Source organism: Lactuca sativa, chromosome 7 (genome assembly GCF_002870075.4).
Source record: "Lactuca sativa cultivar Salinas chromosome 7, Lsat_Salinas_v11, whole genome shotgun sequence".
Classification (NCBI taxonomy): domain Eukaryota; kingdom Viridiplantae; phylum Streptophyta; class Magnoliopsida; order Asterales; family Asteraceae; genus Lactuca; species Lactuca sativa.
The window spans coordinates 42,858,045-42,866,774 of NC_056629.2; positions in this window are offsets into that span (position 1 = coordinate 42,858,045).

Consider the following 8,730-nt stretch of genomic DNA (forward strand, 5'->3'; position numbering starts at 1 on the left):
ATTGGTTTATATTTTGATTTTAGTTGTCCAACCGTGATGGTGTTTAATGCATTATCAAAAGATATAGAAAAAAAATTTCCTTCGAGTTTATAAGTTTTGATGACACAATTTAACATTTTAAATAAATTTCTACAGGTGTGCGACACCTCAAACAATTCAAACGCGATCGTACGCTTCATCATGAACCAATTATTTGGATTTATCCAATGAGCGATAACACAAAGGTATGAATCCGGTGAACCGTGAGGACCTGTCCAAATATCACCAATTAAATTTACACCGATTTCTAAAGCTTCAAATCCTAAAATCATTTCATTTTTTGCAAGTTTCCACATTTCAATACAATCGCGTCTAAGGGAAGTACGACTCACATGGTAATATCGCGGTTGGAGAGTATCTTGGATGAGTGAAATCAGTCGTTTGTTGTCGAAGTGGACAAAAGGCGAGCATTCTTGAATCACGAACTTCATCATCCTATCCCGAACTTTAGCCGCTTTGTAATTCCACAATGTAGTATCTTTCACTGTTGTTGTTTGATTATGCACCAGCCCAAATTTCACCACAGGGCATCTCTTCGTCATATGAGTTTCCAATATCGAAATCCCTTCTTCATTGAAAAAAGCACCACATTTCTTGCATCGCGCTTTTCTTGGACCGCTTGACATTATACAGAAATCAAAATTGCCCCAAATAGTCGTATTTCTACTTGTTTATTTGATGCTAACAACGATAACATTGTTTGATGAATCTCCAACACTAATGGAAGCTGAATCCATTGCTTAACTTTAGAGAGTTTTTTTTTTATCAAAGAGAGTTTTTTAGAGGTTTGGTTAAGACTCAACATCTATGTAAGGCCAAACCTTGAAATATGATGATGTTTGAAATAAATATTTCAGCATCAGTGCATATCTCAGCATCAGCATCAGCATTTCAATAGCTCAGTGTATTTAGATTTATTCAGTGCATTGTAACAGATTTTGTATTTATCTTGTTTCCATAGTTAGCGTAAATTAGTAAGCTGGCATATCCCTGATTTATAGGGATTGTCCAGAATAGTAGTATATAATCTTTTGTATCAGTTTGTAATAGGTTACGCCTTTCACAAACCCTAATAGCCGCTTTGTGCACACGATAATCTCTTTGTGAGATTATCTTTCTTAGTGAAAGTTTTTCTTTGTGAATTCTTATTGTTCTTATTTACTGTCATTGTTTGATAAATTGATTGATCTAAGGTTTTTTCAATTGGTATCAAAGCAGGTTTCTTTTATCAAACAAATGACTTCATCTTCTTCTTCGTCAAACTCATCAAATCATCCTTCCGCTAAAATTCCTCCTTTTGATGAAACAAATTTTGCTATGTGGAAAATAAAGGCTCTATATGCTTTAGAGTCAGTAGATGAAGACATGTTGGACATCGTCGAAAAGGGTTCATACGTCCCGATGTATCAGCCTCTGAAAAACAACATTCCTGATGGTGCTATGAAGAAAACGCCTAGAGAAAACTGGACGGCAAATGACAAAAGAAAAAATGGTGTAGATGTTCGTGCTCGTGCTGCAATCAGCTACGCTCTGCCATACAATATCTTTGGGTTGGTTCAAAATTGCATCTCAGCAAAAGAGATGATGGACACTCTGACTGTATCTTTTGAAGGCACTGAAGAAGTCAAGGCTACTCAAATAAATGATCTTAACAGAAGGTATGAACATTTTTTTTCAAAGAAAGGTGAAACTTTGACTCAAGCATTTAACAGGTTCAATACTCTTGTTAATGATCTGCGGAGATTAGATCAGTTGAAGCATAGAACTGTTCTAGTGCAGAAGTTTTTGGATTCTCTGGGTGCAGGTTGGGAGAACCATGTTGATATGCTGAAAAATAGTGAGAAGATCAACACTATGGACTTACAAAGTCTCTATGGAAACCTTCGATACTATGAGGAATCCAAGCTTCAGAGAAAGGAGCTAATGAAGGATTCTCAGCGTGAATCATCTGTAGCTTTGTTCTCAAACAAAAAGCTAGTGTCAGATTCAGAAACTGAAAGCCATTCAGACACTGATTCCTCTAAAACTGACACTGATGATCTTGAAAAGGTTGTGGCTAGTGCGGCTTTGATTGTAATGACTTTTGAGAAATCAGGCCGAAACTTCTCAAAGTTTCAGAAGAAGATGGGTGGAAAGTTTTCAAAAAGATCAGAAGCTGATAAAAAGCTTGGTACTGATAAGAAAGGGAAAGCTCAGTGCTTTAACTGTGGGAGCACTGATCATTTTGCAAAAGAATGTAAACAAAGAACCCAAGGCTCGGATGAATACTGGAAGCAGAAGTACAACAAGCTGATTGAGAAACTGAAAGTAGAGAACTTGGAACATAAAGTTCTTGTTGCTGAAGAAGAAAAATGGAAGACTGATGAGGAGTCATCAGATGATGAAGTCAAGTGTCTGATGGTAAAGATAGAAGACACTGATGTTTCTGAAAAAGGCATAAGTACATTTGATGCTGATATGTCTGATGCAGTTGAAAATTCCAGGAAGCACAACACTGACTCTCCTTCAATGTATCAGGTTAAAAACTTTGTTTCCTATTCAATGAATGAAAAAATCAAAATGTTTGAGTATTTGGGTGTTATTAATTCTAAGAAGAATCAAACAATAAGGGATTTGCAAAATCAACTTGATCTTCTTAAAACTGAAATATCCATGAAAAATAACATTATTGATTCCACTCAGGAAAATCTTAGAATCACTAGTTTGTCAAACTAATCTTTGTCTGCTGAAATTGATAATGTTAAAGATCTTTTGATCAAAGAACAAACTGTGCTTCAAACTTGGGCAAAATCTCACAAAAATGCTAATTATATTATTTCTGCTCAAATTCCACATTCATGTGAGAAAATTCTTGGGGGTAATTTTGCAGAAGCTGAAAAGGTTTTTAAATCACAAGAAAAAGAATCTGAATTTTATTCCATGAATGAGATGAAAAACAATTTCAAAAACAAGTTTGTCAGTAACTCTTTTATTAATCAGAGTCTAATTGATGAATACTGTGTTACTAACTCTAATGGTGTCACTGAGTGCAATGTTGAAATTACCGGAATTGATCCAACCTCTTACCCTGCACATCTTGTAAAACCAACTCCTCTCACTGAGAATATTATTGCCTTCTCTATCTCAAATGGAGTGTTTCACGCTGTTCATGAACAACTTAAGCATTTTCCTGATTGCAATGCATTTGTGAATAAGTCCAAATCAGACACTGATGATAGCTCATCATCTATCACTGATCATAATTTGTCTGACACTGAATTCAGTTGTGATTCAATGATAAACAAAAGGACACAAAGCTCTCTTGGTGAATCTTACAAGTCAAAATGTGTTAAGTCCAAAAAAAATGCTCACCAAGAAGAACTTTGGTACTAGAGTTTGTTACAGATGTGGTGATACCTCTCATAAGATTAGTGAATGTTCATTTGAGAAATTATCTTTAAGAGCTGATAATATTAAAGTTAGAAATGAAAAATGGACTCTTAAGTCAAATTCTTTAAACTGTCTTTCTAAGGAGTGTTATAACCTATTATCAAATAACTTTGTGAATGACCCATCCTCGAATGGATCAGTGTGTTCTAACTAGTTTCTCAGCACTGCAGGGTCAGGAGCATCTTTGGTACTTAGATAGTGGTTGCTCAAGACATATGACAGGATCCAAGTCTCTCCTGGAAGACTATGTCAAGAAAACTGGTCCTGCAGTAACTTACGGAAACAATGGAAAGGGGTTCACTAAAGGATATGGAAATATCAAGTGCAATAACATAGTTTTTCAAAACGTTTCATATGTAAAGGGTCTCAAACACAATCTTATCTCCATCAGCCAATTGTGTGATGCTGACTATGAAGTTCACTTTACAAAGAAGGAAGGAAGAGTTGTCAATACTGACAAGAACATCGTAGTTTCAACAAGTAGAAAAGATGATATATATGTTCTTGATATGTTCTCAAGTGACAAGGCGCTGATGCAATGCTTCTTTACAAAGTCTCAAACCAATCTCAGCTGGATTTGGCACAAAAGGTTTTCTCATCTGAACTTCAAGAATCTATCCAAAATATCCAATCAAGATCTAGTTAGAGGTCTCTTAAAATTCAGCGTTGTTAAAGACAAGATGTGCTCAGCTTGTGAACAAGGAAAACAAACCAAGTCATCTTTCAAACCCAAGTCATTGTTTATCAGATGGATGTGAAAACAGCATTTCTTCATGGTGTGTTAGAAGAAGAAGTATTCCTCAATCAGCCCCCAGGCTTTGTTGACAAAGATCACCCATATTATGTGTACCGATTAGACAAAGCTGTTTATGGACTGAAGCAAGCACCCAGGGCTTGGTATGAGACGCTGACATCATATCTTCTTGAAAATGGATACAAACGAGGAGCAATCGACAATACTCTCTTCATCAAAAACAAAGGCTCAGACATGATTCTTGTTCAAATCTATGTCGATGACATCATTTTTGCTTCTCCAAATGAGAAACTGAGCAAGGAATTTGCAGAGATCATGTCTCAAAGGTTCGAAATGAGCATGATGGGGAAGATGACTTTTTTCTTAGGTCTTGAAGTTCAGCAACAAAGATCAGGTATTTCTATTTGCCAAAGTAAATATATTTCTAACCTGCTTGTTAAGTATTCTCTCAGTGACTGCAAACCAGCCTCTACTCCAGTGTCCAAGACTGATAAGATGCACGCTGATCCAACTGGCACTGATGTCAATCACTCTCTGTATCGAGGAATGATTGGATCTCTTCTGTATCTCATGGCAAGTCGTCCTGATATCATGTTTGGAACCATTCTCTGTGCTCGATTTCAAGCTAATCCCAAGGAATCTCATCTCGTGGCCGTCAAACGTATTTTTCGATACTTGAAAGGGACTCAGAACTTAGCACTGTGGTATCCTCGTGACTCATCATTTGAACTTTTTGGATACACTGATTCAAACTATGCAGGATGCAACTTAGACAAAAAAAGTACGTCAGGTGGATGTCATTTCCTTGGAAATCGTCTCATCAGCTGGTCTAGCAAGAAGCAAACATCAGTAGCCATCTCGACTGCAGAAGCTGAGTATGTTGCAGCTGGGAGATGTTGTGCTCAGCTCTTATGGATTCAAAATCAGCTTCTAGACTATGGAATCAAGTTCTCAAAGACTCCCATATATTGTGATAACACCAGTGCCATTCAAATCACACAAAACCCTATTCAACACTCAAAGACGAAGCATATCGAAATTAGACATCACTTCATCAGAGATAATGTTGAGAAGGGCAAGGTTGTTCTTGAACATGTCAAGACTTCAGAACAACTAGCTGATATCTTCACCAAGGCACTGGATTCTCAAACAACTGCTTACATTATTGGAGAACTTGGAATTATTACTTTGTAATTAATTTTGCTGATTAATTTTGCTAATGTTTGGTATTGTCCTATAAGCTGATGTACATTTTATTGATGATGACATGCTGGTGATATTTGCATACTGAGTACTTGGTTTGATCTCCTATCTTTCTCTCTTCTTCAACTCTTCTAAACTAAAGTTGAATGATTCACTGTGTTAAACCATACACTGATAACAACTTGAAACTCTTTGCCGATGGTTAGATTAAAACACCAAGATCTATCACACGCAACTATCTCTTCTTACCAATCTTACACTGATTCCGTGATTCAGTGTGACAAAACACACGCTAATGAGAATCCAACAATCTTTGCCAATGGTTAGATCAAAACACCAAGATCTATCACACGCAACTATCTCTTCTTACCAATCTTACACTGATTCCGTGATTCAATGTGACAAAACACACGCTGATGAGAATTTCACAATCTTTGCCGATGGTTAGACCAAAACACCAAGGTTTATCACACGCAACAATCCTCTCTTTACCTTCTTCTCATTTAGTGTCTAATGATTCAGTAAGATAAACAACTCACTGATAAAGACACAACACTCTGTGCCGATGGTTAGATAATGCAATTAGTATCTATCACACGCACCAATCTCCTTGCTAGCCTTAATCAAGCAAGTTGTACTTTGAATTGACGGAGAACCATCCTCAGCATGTAACTTTTGTGACACTGATCTCAGCGCTTCCGCAGACACTGATTGACGTTTTATCTTCAGTCCAACGACTCTTTTTACCCAACGGCTATTTTTCTGATTTGACAGGTTGTTACAATACGCAGTTATTTTTGAAGAAGATAATCATTGCCTTTTTAAAAGCCCGTTTAGTTCCATATTTAAACCTCTTTCCACCCCTATTTCAAACTTTCCTTCCACAATTTAAATTTCTTTCGCTTATATTCAAAACCCTAGAACCCTAAAACTCTTTAATGGCGGCATCTCTGTTCACTTTCTCCTCTACTTCACGAAGGGTAATCCCTGCCCTAAACTCTCCTCCTCTTCCATTATACATCAAAGCCACCAACATTGTTTTCAACCCTGATATTCCAGATGTTCATCGAGGTCTTGGACTCGATGATTTCGTTAATTTCTTAGCCTCCTGCCGCCTCCGATACGCCATCAGTGACATTCCATTAGAGTTCTTCCCTGAACAAGTATGTGAGTTCTACTACACCGCAACAGTCAATGATGAAAACAATGTCATCACCGGGACTATTGGCCGTGGAAGACACTCAGTCTTTATTACCGCTGAACTCCTCAGTGCTGCACTCAGGTTACCAATCTTTGAACCCTTCTCTGAACTTCCTCCTATTGAACGCTGTCGACGTCTATTCGATCAACTGGGATATGATCACTCAAAGGCTGGTGCTCGATCAGCTCTTGTTCTGCGCCGATGTATGACCCCAGGATGGAAATTCTTCATCGGTGCTCTGTGCAAATGTGTGGGTCATAAGTCTCGAAGTGGTGATCAACTGAGCACTTATGAGCAACAAGTCGTTTGCTCACTTCTTCTCAATAAAAGGCTTGATTATGGGGCTTTATTCTTTGATCAACTTGTTCAACTTCTTAGTGCGAATGTACGCGCTGATCACGTTCCCTTCCCACGCTGGATTGCTCTTGTGCTCGATAAATTTTTTGCTGCAGATTACTTCTCACACCCTGGAAATCCCATCCAATGCCCTCGCATGTCAATTCGAATGTATCAAGATGATCCGTTGAATACTGACATCGGCATCTCTGATAGGATGAGATAATGGATTGTAAATCCATACACTGTTCCTTCACTCACCGCTGATACTAATGAAGGAGCTGATGGTAACCATGCAGATCATGCCGGTCAAGAGGCTGAACCGCATGATGGTGGTCATTTCTCCCCTCAACTTTCTCATCATACGGTCTCTGTCACTGAGAAAGTTCACTCAGCTCAAGAGGAACCACTAATTTAGGGGGAGCAACCATTTCAGGGGGAGCACCCATCTAAGGGGGAGCATCCCTCCCAGGGGGAGAATCTACCCAAGGGGGACCAACCTTCTCAGGAGATGCAGCCACACTCACAAACAGCTCCAGGTACTTCATTCCTTCAAATTCCGACCTCAACGTTTAATGAACTTCTGACACTGACTCGGGACATGAGTCAACGTCTTCTACGCATTGAGGCTGATGTTCATCAGCTAAAGGAAGTCCTCTTGCATACTCCTTCCTCTAGCCCCCAGAATGATGATGCTCAAAAAGGGGGAGATACTGATACTGATGATAATACTGATGATCCAAAAGAGAGAGACACTGAATATGTTGACAACACCTTAGTTCAGATTGAGTCACCAAAGCCGATGCCGATGCACGAGTCTGACTCTGCGAAGCCTAATAGTCCAGCAGATACTGAAAAGCTTGTTGAAGATAGTGAGCATGATGATGAACAAGATGATGAATGTCAAATACTAGATATGAACTTCATTGATCCCTTTATTCCAGTCCAAGAAGAAGATTCAGATGATCTTGATAATGCATCTCAAAGGCCAGACATGAAAATCATTGATCCCATTATTCCGGTCCAAGGAGAAGATTCAGACGTTGCTAGTGAAGATACTCACCCGCTATCTTGCAAGCGCAAGGCAGCAGATACTGACTTGGCTCCTTCACACACTGATACTTCTCTGTCCTGCAAGAAACCCAAGTCCATAGTCAGTATATCAAATTTGGCGGCTGAATGGAACATGTCTCCTGATCAAGTTAAACAAATTCTTGATGAAGCCAATCAAGCTCAGGTTCTAAAGAATATTGCTTAAGCTGATGAATCTCTCATTCAGCATAAACTTCAGGTCAAAGGATCTTTTGAAGCTCAGATGCAGAAATTCTTAGAATTTCAGTCCAAATCTCAATCTTCTCAGCCTCCTCCTAGCAGCAGTAAGTCTAAGACTGATAGTGTTCTAGACAGGATTGATCGAAAAAGGTTTGAAGATGTTCTTATACGACGAGTGTGTAGTGATAAAATCATCAAAGTTAAAGCTTCCAAACCACGCAATGAGAAAATTCTTACGTTGCTGATCACTCGTCAAGGTCCACAACATCCATACACTGAAGTTGTCAAGAGGGATGAGCTGATCAAATATGGATATTCTGAATGGATGGAATTACTCGAATTAGCATCCAAGCAAACCTCAACTCACTCCTCTGAACTAACATGTGCTCTTCATGTGCTGATCAAGAAAGTTCAGCGTTTGGACCTTGTTCCTAAAGAACGAACACAACATCAAGGCCAAAGTTCATCTGTTCCTAGAATTCGAAGAACCAAATTT